At 34.2% G+C, this 15,384-nt stretch overlaps 1 long non-coding RNA gene across 1 annotated transcript; it reads left to right on the top strand.

Moving 5' to 3' along the window:
* The first annotated feature begins 2,709 nt into the window (after nt 1–2,709).
* Nucleotides 2,710–11,997, top strand: LOC133204130 (uncharacterized). The gene is made up of 4 exons (XR_009723551.1): nt 2,710–2,778; nt 8,393–8,464; nt 9,683–9,781; nt 11,918–11,997. It is a non-coding gene; the product is annotated as an uncharacterized LOC133204130 (long non-coding RNA).
* The last annotated feature ends 3,387 nt before the right edge of the window (nt 11,998–15,384 follow it).

Raw genomic sequence — 15,384 nt, 5'->3', positions numbered from 1 at the left:
GACCTTTATTTCTGTGAATTTCGTAAAGTTTTTCTAAGACTTCTACGAGAACACTATAAGACAATAATAGGGTAAATCGAAAACAATTAGTCGTCCCGACTTCCTTCCGATGACTATCAATTTCATTTTATTCAGAAACCACTTTGATACATTGAAACCAATGACGTTTTGAAAAGTTTGCATTCGTAGTTACTGAGGAAAAAACACATTCGCAAGAATGTTTATCGTATAATTAAAAAAGTACTTTCTTAGTTTTAATAATCAGGTAGACCTGTAAGTAATAGTTAAATAAAAATGAGACAAATTAAAATAACTTATCTTATTAAAAGTTCTTCAAAGACCATAAGAGAGGTCAATGCTAGAGGTCTTAATATGGGTTTAAAAATAGTACAGAAGCACTAATAGTTTGTTAATAGTCTGCATGGTGATAGTGTTAAGAGAGGGACAAATTAGAACTCAATTTATGAGTTGATAGTGAATACTAGACTAATTATTTTGTTGATCCTGATCTTCCTACTTCTCTTGCTTTAGGGCTACAGTGCTTCATCTATCAGTGTATTTAACTTCTAAATTGTTGTATTATACTCAGGTGACCGTTAAGGCCCTTGGGCCTCTTGTTAAATTACATGTAGCTTTTTCATGTCATGTTCTTAAAGTATTTTTTTTTTTGGGTCAGAGTCTGAGAGTAGACTTCAAGAGTGTGGAGGACATCAAAAGTTTAGTTGGAAATTGTCAAGGCAACGAGGGCACGTATTTGGATCAAGTACAAGAGGACATTAGTGCAGGCAATTATCTCTATTATTTGCATATTCTTTGTGTTGTTCTTCAAATCATATACATGCATATACACATGCAGTCATTCCTTGTTAATCCAGTTGCTTCTGTTTCTGAGCAAACTGTCCGGATTAACAAAGCATCTTGATTACTGTAACATACTTGCTATAATGTCTAAATTTACGAAAGGTTATCATAAAGTGGACTGGCACCATAGAAAAAAGCGCTTTAGGTACATAAATGAAATTTTACATATGTTTTCTTTCTGTATAATACAACTATGAATCATAAGTTTTATGCTTTAATAAATTGTTGATGTTTTTGTAAGCAATGGTATGTCTAGGTGGCGCATCTGCAAGCATGATGTATTTTATACTTGAGTATAACTGAGAAAAACTCCTTTAATATGAGCATTGTCATCCATTTATCACATTAATTCATTCATGTGGTATGACACAATTTTCCCATAAAATGAGCCCTTTTACCTCATTCTGTAAATTGTATGACAACTTATCATGAATTATCATATCCAAACAAATATGGGTTTAAAAATGATGCCAGAAGGGGGAGGGATGTCTTTTTCCAACATTCCATAAATTTTCACCCCTGGAAAAACTGGCAAAGATCCTGGAAATTTTTAAAAGGGCTACAGAGAAGAAAATGCATCAAAAGTATCCAGGAAAGGCAGAAACGCACTGTTTAGGTCGATTTGTAGTCCGGATGTCAAAAATCAGTCAGGTTGATAAGTGTCATTGCTCATGTGTGGTACACATTGAACTCCGACAAGCATTTATGCTGGCATAAATCAAGTGAGCCTCAGGATCTTTGGATATACATAGATCCATTTACTGTATACAATATAATATGCATTGTAATCAGCTGCTCATGGCATTGTAAAGTCATATACGTGTATAAACAAGACAGTTTAAAATCTTTACTTAACCCCAGGAAATCTCATCAAAATAAGTGTACCGAGGCAGAGGAAGTAGACATAGAGAAACCATGACATCATAAAACTCAATGGCGATAGCGCCAGGTGGCATATTATCAACCTTCAAGCTAAAATTTTCAAAATTTCTCAAACATTTGTTGTTTTATGTTTCTTATATATTTGGTAAGCACTGACTGCATAGTGTTAATTTTACCACATCAGTCCACAAACTTTTTGATAACCCCTCGTAAATTGTTGCCAACAAATTTAATCTTGAAAATGAAGCATATGGATTATTGAGGCACCACTGTATACTTACTGTATAATTATTGTGGAGGTACATGTAGCTAAAATTTAAACTGGCATCTTTTTTATGCTATTTGCTTTAGACATGTTAGAATTTGCATTTAATATACAGTAATATGGGTTCAGTCTCCCAGGCATTTTTATGCCCTGGATCGAAAGATCCCAGGGGTATATTGTTTTTGTCCTGTATGTCTGTTTGTCTGTGTGTTTGTTTGTCTGTCTGTTGTCAACTTTAAATTAGCCCATAACTATTGCGCTGTCAAGGGTAAGGCTTAAATATTTGACACAAGTGTTCATTATGACAATCCTTTCCATTGGTACAGAAATTTTTGATCATGTGACCTCAACTGTGACCTTTGACCTACATTTGAAAAACTTTAACATTGGCCATAACTATTGCACTGTAGTCCTTGTCCCACTCCAGAATTGTGTTACCATCGGGGCATAGTGTTTCACAAACACATCTTGTTTTTTTTTTTTTTTTTTTTTTTTTTTTTTTATAAATAATTATTATAAATTCTTATGTTTGATTTTTTAATACAGATTTTTTTTTTCATTGGTACATGTAGTACGTATTTTATTTTTGAAAGTACACTTCTGAAGAGTGCATGTACGTTGGTACTTATAGATAAATTTTCTAAATGTTGATTGATTTTATTATGATATCATTTTCATTTTCTTTTTTGTCATAGAAAAGCCTGAGATTTCCTTGGAAGATCAGCTTAGACTTTCCTCTGAAGATGTTGATAAAATGGCATCAGCTTCAGGTAGGAATTATATAATTTAGTTGAAGAGACTAGTATTCTGAGATTTCATAAAGTCATAGTGACTCTATATTAATGACATATTATTTTTGCTTCACATACATGTAGGCTTCATCATCTAAATAGCTCTAAAGCTCAATCAGATTGAACACAGTTGAAATTATACAGCTTTCTCTGCTTTAATTTCAACTATCATGACTATTTATTCCTGTATTAACAAAAAGATCATTTATCATAACTTTACACATGTTTCTGAAGTGTTTAAAATATTGCAAATCAAGATTTTATGATCATGGTCACTTCACTTACTTTATACAAATAATTTGCAAAGATAATGGTTTGTTTAATACATTGCATTGATCCAAGAACTATGAAACAGTTGACCTTTGACACTTCGCAAGAAATCTTTCATAAAGATGGCATTATAAAAAGTGTATGCAAGTACCTAGGTTGTCTCAGAAAATTGCAGGAACATTTTTAATACTTTTTTTGTTTCACTAAAATCGTAAAGTTAAAAATTGGCATGGCATTGCACCATAATCAACATTTTTTTTAAACACAGTTAAGAAACTTCAATGCAATACCTCTATAAGTATTTTTCTCTCAGTTAAATGAATCTTACACAGTGATTCATTTTGGTCTGTGTCCTGCGTAAATTACGCAGAAATTTTGCTCAGGACTCATTATTTCAATAAATGTGCATCCCAATGGATGCGTAAAATTTATAATTTAACAGGTATAAGGTTGCCAACAACAGGTCAGATTTTATAATTCACTGTTAATTTGCAGTTATAACAAGCAATTATCAGGAAATATTTGAAAGTTAGATAGCATAGTTCGATTATGTCTACTGTGGAATTTTTCTGAAGCGTATTTATATACTATATAGCTTTGTAAAGCTGTGACCTGTATCTTTTTAATTTTTTCCTTAGAAGCTAAGAAGTATAAAATTTGATCATTTTTCTTTCTGACAATATTTCATTTAGAAAAAAAAAACAAAACTTTCTTTACTTCATTCTGCTTCTGTGCATTTTATGACTGATACCATACTGATTGTGCGAGATCGTATTTACGATCTAAAAATAGCACCAAGGACAATTGACAATATTATTTCATGTATTTTTACTTCTAATTGATAGTAAAAGTATAAACCACTCACAGCTTCAATAAAACATGTGCACATTTGTGCAATACCCTTTCTTATTTTTTTCACCAGAATTTCCTCTGTAATATCTAGTTAAAAAAACAAAAAACAAAAACAGTACCCTTGGATTTGGACGCATTGATTTTGGCATAGGACTCATTGTTGTCATTAAGAGGGGTCCTTTGGACCCATGATAACCATATTCAAAATGAATCACTGCTTACAAAATAGGTGATTGTGAAACACTGATGTTTTTGAAATACATGTATACCTCACTGTGTTTGTTAAGTTGTTCAGGAATGAAATTGTGTATCTTTCACAATTTCTTTGTAGCATAAATTTGACATCGAATCTGAATTTATGTTAGTTACTGAGGCATATGCATCTCAAACATATTACAAGTAGAATATACATCACCAAAAAATCAAAGAATTAATTCTTTGAAAAGACAGTCTTCCAACCCTGATCATAATCTTAACTTTTCACATTCATTTGATAAACCACAGTCTCCTTGTATGATTCGAGCTTCTGACTTTTTAGTTCATTGTCAATTTTTTTTTGCTCTACAATACGTCTCTTCCATTATATAAGTTAGACTTTGCAGCAGTTGCTTGGAGTTGAATTCAGATTTTAGTACATTTGTACCCTTTGCTAGTGACCTTAAAGAAGTGCGTCATGTATTTCCTATAATAATATGCAGATGCGTCTTGTTTTTTTATGCCCCGCCATGAATATGGCCGGGGCATATAGTGTTTGTCATGTCCGTCTTCCGTCCTTCTGTTCGTCCGTCTGTAAACTTTTCACATTTTTGACTTCTTCTCCAGAACTACTGGGCCAATTTCAACCAAACTTGCCACAAAGCATCCTTGGGTAAAGGGGGTTCAAATTTGTTCAAATGAAGGGCCAAACCCTCTTCCAAGGGGAGATAATTAAGAATTTGTGAAAATTTAGTGTCATCTTTTAAATATCTTCTTCTCAAGAACCATTGAGCCAGAAAAGTTTAAAATTATGTGAAACCTTCATTACATAGGGTAGATTCAAGTTTGTTCGGGGATAGGGTGGGGCCACAATGGGGGATCAAAGTTTTACATAGGAATATATAGGAAATTTCTTTAAAAATCTTCTTCTCAAGAACAACAAAGCCACAATTAGTCATATTGATAGGGAATCATCCTCAGGTAGTGTAGATTCAAGTTTGTTCAAATCATGACCCCCGGGGTAGGGTGGGGCCACAATGGGGGATCAAACTTTTATATTGGAATATATAGGGAAAATCTTTAAAAATCTTCTTCTCAAAAACAACAAAGCCACAATTAGTCATATTGATATGGAATCATCCTCAAGTAGTGTAGTTTCAAATTTGTTCAAATTATGACCCCCGGGGTAGGGTGGGGCCACAGTGAGGGATCAAAGTTTTATATAGGAATATATAGAAAAAAAAATCTTCTTCTCAAGAACAACAAAGCCACCATTAGTCATATTAATAGGGAGTCATCCTCAGGTAGTGTAGAATCAAGTTTGTATAGAACATGACCCCCGGGGATAGGGTGGGGCTACAATGGGGGATCAAAGTTTTACATAGGAATATATTAAAAATCTTTTCAAGAACAGGAAAGCCATGATTAGTCATATTGATATGGAAGCATCCCCAAGTATTGTAGATTCAAGTTTGTTCAAGGCATCCTCCAGTAGTAGGGTGAGGCCATAATGGGGGATCGAAGTTTTACAAAAGAACATATATAGGAAATATCTGTAAAAATCTTCTTCAATCTCAAGAACAACAAAGCCATGTTTAGTCATATTGATATGGAAGCATCCTCAGGTAGTGTACATTCAAATTTGTTCAAATCATGACCCCCCCCCCCCCGGTAGGGTGTTAGACATCTTTAAAATTCCGTTTTAAAGAACATTAAACCATGATTAGTTAAATGAATATAGAAGCATCCTCATCAGGTTTATATTCAATTCCATTCAAAACATGGCACCTGGGGGTAGGGTGTGCCTAGAACAGGCGATCAAAGTTTTAAATATGAATATATAGGAGAAATCTGCTGACGTAGAACAGCAGGGCCATATTGACTCAGGTGAGCGTTGTGGCCCATGGGCATCTTGTCTTAAATTAGTGTTAAGCTCAGTTTTAAAGATACCATTCAAGATAGTAATCAAACTTCATATGTTTATACATACTGATGTAAGCTATTCAACTGCATCAACATTTTATGACCTTGACCATTCTTTTGACCTTGACCTCACTTTTTAGCTCACCTGAGCCAAAGGCTCAAGTGAGCTTTTCTGATCATATGTCTGTAGTCCGTCTGTCCGTCTGTCTAGCTGTCTAGCTGTCTGTCTGTCCATCCGTCCGTCTGTAAACTTTTCACATTTTCGACTTCTTCTCAAGAACCACTGGGCCAATTTCAACCAAACTTGCCACAAAGTATCATTGGGTGAAGGGAATTCAAGTTTGTTCAAATGAAGGGCCACACCCTCTTTCAAGGGGAGATAATAAAGAATTCGTGAAAAATTAATAGCATCTTTTAAAAATCTTTTTCTCAAGAACCACAAAGCCAGGGAAGATGAAACTCATGTGGAAGTATCCTCAGGTAGTGTAGATTCAAGTTTGTTCAAATCATGACCCCGGGGGGTAGGGCGGGGCCACAGTGGAGGATCAAAGTTTTACATAGAAATATATAGGTAAAATCTTTAAAAATCTTCTTCTCAAGAACAGCAAAGCCATCATGAGTCATATTTATATGGAAGCATCCTCAGGTAGTGTAGATTCAAGTTTGTTCAAATCATGACCCCCGGGGGTAGGGCGGGGCCACAATGGAGGATCAAGGTTTTACATAGAAATATATAGGAAAAATCTTTAAAAATCTTCATCTCAATAACAGCAAAGCCCAAATTGATCATATTTATATGGAAGTATCCTCAGGTAGTGTAGATTCAAGTTTGTCCAAATCATGACCCCCGGGGGTAGGGCGGGGCCACAATGGAGGATCAAAGTTTTACATAGAAATATATAGGAAAAATCTTTAAAAATCTTCTTCTCAATAACAGCAAAGCCCTAATTGGTCATATTTATATGAAAGCATCCTCAGGTAGTGTAGATTCATATTTATTCAAATCCTGACCCCCTCGGGGGTAGGGCAGGGCCACAATGGAGGATCAAAGTTTTACATAGAAATATATAGAAAAAAGTCTTTAAAAATCTTCTTCTCAGGTACAGCAGAGCCCTGATTGATCATATTTGTGTGGAAGTATCCTCAGGTAGTGTAGATTAAAGTTTGTTCAAATCATGACCCCTGGGGTAGGGTGGGGCCACAATGGAGGATCAAAGTCTGAAATAGAAATATATAGGAAGATATCTTCTGATGAAGAACAGCTAAGCCATGATTAGTCATTTTGATATGGAAGCATCCTCAGGTAGTGTAAATTCAATTTTGTTCAAATGATGACCCCCGAGGGTAGGGTGGGGCCCAATAGGGGGATCGAAAGTTTTACATAAGAACATATAGAAATTTATTTCTTCTCAAGAACAGAAATGTTATGTTTAATCATATTGATATGGAAGCATCCTCAGGTAGTGTAGATTCAAGTTTGTTAAAATGATGACCCCTGGGATAGGGAGGAGCCACAATGGGGGATCAAATTTTTACAAAGGAATATATTGGAGATTTTTTTAAAAATCTTCTCAAGTACAACAAAGCCATTTGTTATATTGACATGGAAGCATCATCAGGTATTTTAAAATTCAAGCCCCCCCCCCCACCCCCGTAATCTTTTCAATACTGAATTGATTTGTGCTTTTGCCTTGCCAATGTGCTCAGGTGAGCGATGTGGCCCATGGGCTTCTTGTCTTAAATTAGTGTTTAGCTCAGTTTTAAAGATACCATTCAAGATAGTGTTATCAAACTTCATATGCTGATACATACTGATGAGAGCTATTCAACTGCATCAACATTTTTTGACCTTGGCCTTTCCTTTGACCTTGACCTCACTTTTCTTAAATTAGTGTCAAGCTTCATATGCTGATACATACTGATGAGAGCTAATCAACTGCATCAATATTTTTTGACCTTGACCTTTCCTTTGATCTTGACCTCACTTTTCTTAAATTAGTGTTTAGCTCAGTTTTAAAGAAACCATTCATAATATTTTTATCAAACTTCATATGCTAATACATACTGATGTATCCTCTTCAACTGCATCAACAATTTTTGACCTTGAATTTTCCTTTGACCTTGACCTCACTTTTCTTTAATTAGTGTCAAACGTCATATGCTGATACATACTGATGTAAGTTATTCAACTGCATCAATATTTTTTCACCGTGACCTTTCCTTTGACCTTGACCTCACTTTTCTCAATTTGTGTTAAAATGTTGCATTACTAATATACCCTCGGCGGGGCATTCATGTCCTAGGGACATATTTCTAGTTTTTCATGCATTTTCAGTTGCATTTCAAATTTCAGTTCCAGAAGTCATTCCATTAAGAGAACAAATAACTGAAGGGGATGTGGACAATCCAAAGAAACAAGAAAATGGTACGATACTTTGTTTGTCTTATTCATCTAATATCTTTTTTCTCATTTTCATCAGTGAATCCACATGAATCTTTTTAACTAGTCTTCTCAAATTGAATGATTTTAAACTCATCTCATCAAAGTTTTTGGGGAGCTTATGTAACTCCTTTGATGTCGACATCCCAGGTTAAAGTGTTTGGTGTAGATTTTTTCAAGTACTTTTGTGCCCTATATTGATCACAGATGCATGGACATTGCTTCTAGTATGTTTCATTGTATCAATGAAAAGTTTTAGATTCCTCAGTTTGACCTTAAGAATGACCAGGTTAATGTTCTTGGAGCTTATTATTTAAAGTTTTTTTGAGTGTCCCATTTCCCAGTTTCTATAATTCCTATTATAATGACCAAATTTGCATGGATGTTGAAACGTATAAGGATGGACACTACAAGGCTTACTTTGTGTGCTGGATCTGACCGAAATCATTTTGTGGATGAGTGTCAAGGTCATTTAAGTTTTTGGAGCAGCTCCATTACCAAGAAACTACTGCATGAGGCCGTCCTGAACCAAACTTGCATTGATGTTGTATCAAGGAATGCACACTACCAGAGTTATTTAAGATGCTAGATTTGACCTACATTTTCTAGATGAGTTACCAGGGTAAAGGTTTTGGATCAGGTCCATTATCAAGAACCAGCATAAGGCCTATCTGAACCAAATCTGACTTGCTTCAGATGCTGTATTTGACCTACATTTTTTTTGGATGACAGACTAGGTTAAAGTTTTGAAAGCAAGTCTATTCCACCGTATCTTCAAGTCCTACTTAGATCAAAGTTGCAATTGGATGATGTATCAAAGGAGGAACACTCTCAGACTCTTCAGAACAATGACTAGATAGTGTAAATTCAAACCCTACCTGGAACTATGAATTACGATGCATCTATAAATGCACGCACACTACCTGACTTGCTTTTGATGCATGATATGACCTAATATTTTCTGGATGAGTGACCAAGTTGAAGGTTTTTGAGCAAGTTCATCCTAGTTTAATTTTAAGCCATTAATTTGTAGAGCAAACATGTTGTGAAGATTCAATTTTTATAGCAGTCAGCTACTTGTTTATACGTAGCTAATTTAACTACTGAGTTTCAAACACTGAACCCCATAGCAATATAATGATATTACTGAGACTATTCAACCAAATTTTAAGCTTGAGCAGTTTTAAATGTTTTCCATTCCAGGTAGCTTTTGAGATAAACAGGGATTGGGTGAAACTGTGGAACTTGAAGGAGATAGAAATCCTAAGACAGAAGGAGAGGATCAGCAAAAAAGAGATATCAGTAAGAAGGCTGTGTTCATACATGTACCTAATCTTGATGAAAACAATTGGTTCTGTAAATTTGTTTGTTGGCTTGCATATTTCATGCATAGGTACAATTTGTACAGGTTTTGTTTGAATGTACAGTATGATGCAATAAATATTCGTACAAAATGGCGGCGTGTTTACATTTCCGACGAAAGTAGGTCAGTCTAAAAACGTACGTATGACATTTTCAAAATTAATAAACAATTTTATAAAACTTACCTATTACTTCATATGTCCTTTCAATCTAATTACATTGAGTAATCTGCTAGGAATCGATCGGTAGAGGCTTCTGAGTCTTTCGTGGTCCCAGTCCAGATGCCCTGGCCCCAGGATCATGAAACATAGACTTACGTTAAAGTTTCGATCGACTGTAAAATGTTCACTAATTATTAAATTAATCTCTAAATCTGCAGATTACAATACTTGCATTATTCAATTATTAAAAAATATTTCAGATTTGGTCTACTTGACTTCTACAACATTTTTGAATGACATAAACATTTTGACTTAAGCTTATGATGTTTCAAGATCCCTGGGCCTGAATGTCGCAGAAGAGGTCATCCCTACTCCCGATCCTCCCCACTTGCGTCTGAAGTTTCCTTTTAATCAACAACCACAGGTTTTCAACAATATTAAGGTCTGGGCTCTGTCCTGGCCAACTCATTGTAGTGATATTATTTCTGTGAAAGAACTGTTAAGTGCCTCTAGCCCGATGCAGTGGAGCATTATTGTGCTGAAATATGTAATTTTCGGTGAGAAATGACATTCTCATCAAGGATCTCCTGATACTTCTCAGCATTAATATTGCCATTTTCAGATGCTATAGTTCCCACACTGTCTCATATTACACATCCTCAGATCATCACTTCATAATTTGGCTTACCCTGTCGTGTTGTCATTAGATCAGGTTTCCCAACCTTCGTCTTTTTTGCACCTTACATATACACAAGAATTGTGTCCAATCATGATTTCAGATTCATCAGGAAAAATCACTTTACTCCAATAATTATCAATTGTTACTATCATCGTTTTTCTCTACACCATGTCAATCATTTTTCCAATTACTCTCTATTTACAACAACTTTTTTTCTAGACACATGTCTCGAGTACCCATGTTTGTGAAGATGGAGTTGTACCATACATTTAGCAACGTGATAATCAACATTTTCGTTAAATTTGTTTATAATATCTAGCGAAGTGTTCCTTCTATTTGTTTTCACCAACCTTTCTAATCTGCGGTAATCACGAGCTGTTACTTTGGGAGGCCGGCCACTTCATCATGTTCATCTGTTGTTTTCCACATTAACCACGTTGCTCAGTACATTTTTTTAACACTTAAAACGGTAGTAAAAGGAATTCTTAAAAATTCTGACACTTTTCGAATGGACTTTCCTTGTCTCCACACAGTTTTTTTAACATCATTAGACAACTCCTTCCCCTTTCTACCCATTCTCTTTAGACTTGTAGTATTCCAGAAATACAGCAGACAACAACAAAATCTAAATATTTGTTAAAGAAAAATATACAAGTAGAGCCTCTTGACCAGCAGTATTTTTTTTTCGAAATCTGTAAATGGATAGAGTATGAGAATGAAGGATTTATTAGAGATAAGTACAAACCAACCCTACCTAGCACACAAGCAGTCCCAGGAAGTATTCCAGTCTGCTTTCAAATTGATACAGCTTAATTTTCAAAATTTGAGACTGATCTTGAATTGCTAAGGGTCTGTTCTAGGATTGCTATAAAATGCGACCTCAAACGTCCAAACTGAATAGTTGTCAAGTTTTTGGGACTGCTTTTAAATTGTTCATACAAAAAAAGGAGTAAATGAATCTTTGAGCATTTGATTGACTGCAATCTTAATCAATATTCATTTCAGCTACCCATTTCTTACACTGTGATAAAACAGTCTAACAACATCCACAAATATATTGATTTTGTATAATTTTTTTGATATTTCTCGTTTTCTCAGTACATATGCATTTTAATGGTATAGAAACTTTTTCGTTAGCCTTCTCAACAATTTCTTTTACAGTAAAATTGTTATACATGTATGTTTTTTTTATTTCAACTACATTGTTCATACATGTACATATATTACATGTACCAGGATTTACACCCAAGGAAACTTCTGGAGTAAAATATAAAGAGTCTAAGCCCACTCTGTCAGAGCCTCCTGAAAAAGGCAAAGGTGGTACAGAATATCCAAAATCTGAAGTTGTTTTGGACATGAGCTTCTTGGACATGAGCTTCTCACCAGGTACAAGGATATTTAAGGAGAGTTTCTTTTTTAAAACTGGGGGAGGGGGGGTGGAGGGGGGTAATTTTGCCAATGTAGTTTGGTAGCTGGAATTTAGCATGTGACACATTGAACATCTATTGTAAACAATGGATAAGTCAAATCAAAAGCTGAGAATCTCAAAATTGTAAAAATTTAGCATCGGTAAAACAAAATTAGTTATTTTATAGCTCCAAAAAAGCAGTATTACAGCCATATTTTGGTGCAGCAAATAAATTACTACAATTGGCTGATACATGATGATCTATTTTGTAAACAATAAAATTGAATAAATGTTTGATTTATAAATTGTGCATTTTAATATAAGGTAACTGGTTAGTCTGTTGGAGCAAATTGTGGATATTTGAATTGCAATTCTGCATTCGAAACCAACCCTAAAAATTAGAAACATACTTGATAAAAACTGCACACAGATACAGTATGTGCATGGTATATTCTATCTCTTTTCATTTTTTGACAGGTATTCCATGGAAGCATTTGCAAAGATATTATTTATGTTTGTAATATTCTCTGTAGCAGTGTATGTTGCAAGTGGAAAAATGTTCCATATACAAACAGATGTCAATATGGTATGTTATCAATTGTCAACATGTTTAGGTATATGGCATTATTTTATAGATGGGAAGAAGTAGTCGTATTTTTTCCATCAAAATTTTAAACTGTAATATGAAGAAATTTATAATTTGATGAAAAAAACTCTTTTGTTCCAATTCATGAAGAAATTTACATAAACTAAAATGCTACTTTATGCGAGCACAGCATGCCAGTTTAATTATTACGTACATCTGCATCAGAATTACATAGGTGGTAGAAGTGTATTCTGCATTCTTTTTCACAGAAAGCATAGCTCTCCTGTCTGCTTGTCATAAATTTGTCTACTGGTAGGTATCTTAAAAGTAGAAAAGGGAAATGTTACCTGATCATATTTTGGTCAAACATTAACTTTGAGTGAGGGATCTGTATATAGGGCTGAGAGGATACAACTTTTTCTATATCGATACATATCACAATATTTGAGCCAGGATACAATATGTTTCATGATATGTTTAATTGGTTATAATTTTTTTTTATATTGAAATGAACAAAAAAATTCTTCAGAAATAAGAATAATTTATTCAAAGAAGTATATCTGTTGTAAAACAAAATTATTTTACTCAAGTAGTGTTAATTACTTTGTATTTCATATTTATATTTATATTTAAGCATATTTATCTTTATATATTAAACCCAAAATGATAAGTAAACAGAGAAAATTATGTCAGATTTTTTTTTTTTTTTTTTTTTTTTTTTTTTTTTTTTGCGATATTTCAGTATTTCTTCATACGTATCGATATGTGCATCGTCCTCACACAGAATCAATATTATCAATATCTCGATATATTGTCCCAGCCCTATCTGCATGTCAAGCTCTGACCAAAGGTTTCTTAAGACACGTTAAAAGAATGCATTTTTAGCTCACCTGAGTTGAAAGTTCAAGTGAGCTTTTCTGATCACATTTTGTCTGTATCCGTCTGTCTGTCTGTTTGTCAGTAAAATTTTCATTTTCAACTTTTTCTCCAGAACCACTTGGCCAATTTCAACCAAACTTGCCACAATGCATTCTTGGTAAAGTGGATTCAAATTTGTTCAAATGAAGGGCCACACCCTCTTTTAAGGGGAGATAATTCAGATTTAGTGAAAATTTGGTGGTATCTTTTAAAAATTTTTTCTTGTCAAGAACCACAGGGCCAAAAAAGTTGAAACTTATATGAAGTCTTCATTACTTAGTGTAGATTGAAATTATTTCAAGTCATGACCCCTGGGTTAGGGTGGGGCAACAATGGGTGATCCAATTTTAACATAGGAATAAATTGGAAAAAAAAATCTTTAAAAATTTTTTTGGCAAGAACAGCAAAGCCATAATTAGTCATATTAATATCGAAGCATCGATCCTCAAGTATTTTAGATTCATATTTGTTCAAATCATGACCTCCAGGGGAAGGATGGGGCCACAATCACAGGGCGATCATTGTTTTATATAAGAGTATATACAATGTACAGTAGGAAAAAATCTTTAGAAATCTTCTGCTCAAGAAGAGCAAGGCCATGATTAGTCATATTAATATGGAAGCATCCTCAGGTAGTATAGTCTAGATTCAAATTTGTTCAAATCATGACCCCCAAGGGGTTACATTGATGTACATAGGAATATATAATATTAGTTTTATATTGTCATAGGAATATATAGTAAAAGATTTAAAAGTTTTCTTCTTAAGAACAGCAAAGTCATGATTAGTTATATCGATATGGAAGCATCCTCAGGAAGTGTAAATTCAAGTTTGCGCCCCCAACCCCCACCCCCACCTGTGAACTTTGCAATTCTCAACTTATTTCTGTTTTTTTTCCTAGCCAATGTTCTAAGGTGAGAGGTGTGGCCCATGGGTCTTTTGTTTTTAAATCAAGGGAAAAAAAACTGATGCAACAGAGAGGGTTTACTGGTAAACTAATTATTTGTAAAGGTTATTCTAAACATTTTAACCCTTTACCAATATATTTGGATTTGTCAAGATCAATAGGAGAAAATATAATTATACATGTACATACAAAAATGTGAGAAAACACAAATAAAATAATATAAAGTAGGCTCTTGGAAGGGAATATATCAGGAAAAAGTTCATTGATGATGGTCACATCTAAGCCCTTGTGATGACTTGCTAGAATGTATTGCAGGATATTCGGAATATTGGGCCATCAGGTCTTGATGAAAACAAAATGGATTTTGGCCAGTCCGTCGATGTAATCCCTGATCAGGTAAATGATACAGAATATTGTATGTAATTACAGGAATATTGATTATACTTTGTAACTTCGTAACAGTTTGATTTGATACAACTTGTGAAAGGTGCGTTATTCCTTTAGTATGATTATTTACATTGTAATATTTACATTCATTGTAATTTTCTTTATGAAATCCATAGGAGATCTACATTAAATATCCCAAAAAAACAACAAAACCTTGTCACTGCGCTGTAGAACACACAATAGAAACTACAGGTGACTTTAGATAGCTTGAACTCCAATCTCTTGCAGTTCTCTATCTCTCGAACTTTAACCCATTCCTGTTTTTTTTTTCCTCTTTATAAATAAGCAAATTTACTCCCAATCTTTCGAACATCCAATTTCTCGAAGCTCTCTATCTCTCGAACCTAGTCCTGGGTCGTGTTGCACATATTTCATTGTTTTTCACTCTTCAGGTTGGCTTCTCGAAGTGTTGATTTTGCATGTACTTCAATCAAGCA

The sequence above is a fragment of the Saccostrea echinata genome, unplaced genomic scaffold (genome assembly GCF_033153115.1).
Source record: "Saccostrea echinata isolate AGI-Se365-2 ecotype Australia unplaced genomic scaffold, CSIRO_AGI_Sech_v1 ptg000052l, whole genome shotgun sequence".
In the NCBI taxonomy this organism is placed as follows: domain Eukaryota; kingdom Metazoa; phylum Mollusca; class Bivalvia; order Ostreida; family Ostreidae; genus Saccostrea; species Saccostrea echinata.
The sequence above is the reverse complement of the archived record's forward strand: the minus strand, read 5'-3'. Positions and strand labels throughout refer to the sequence as shown.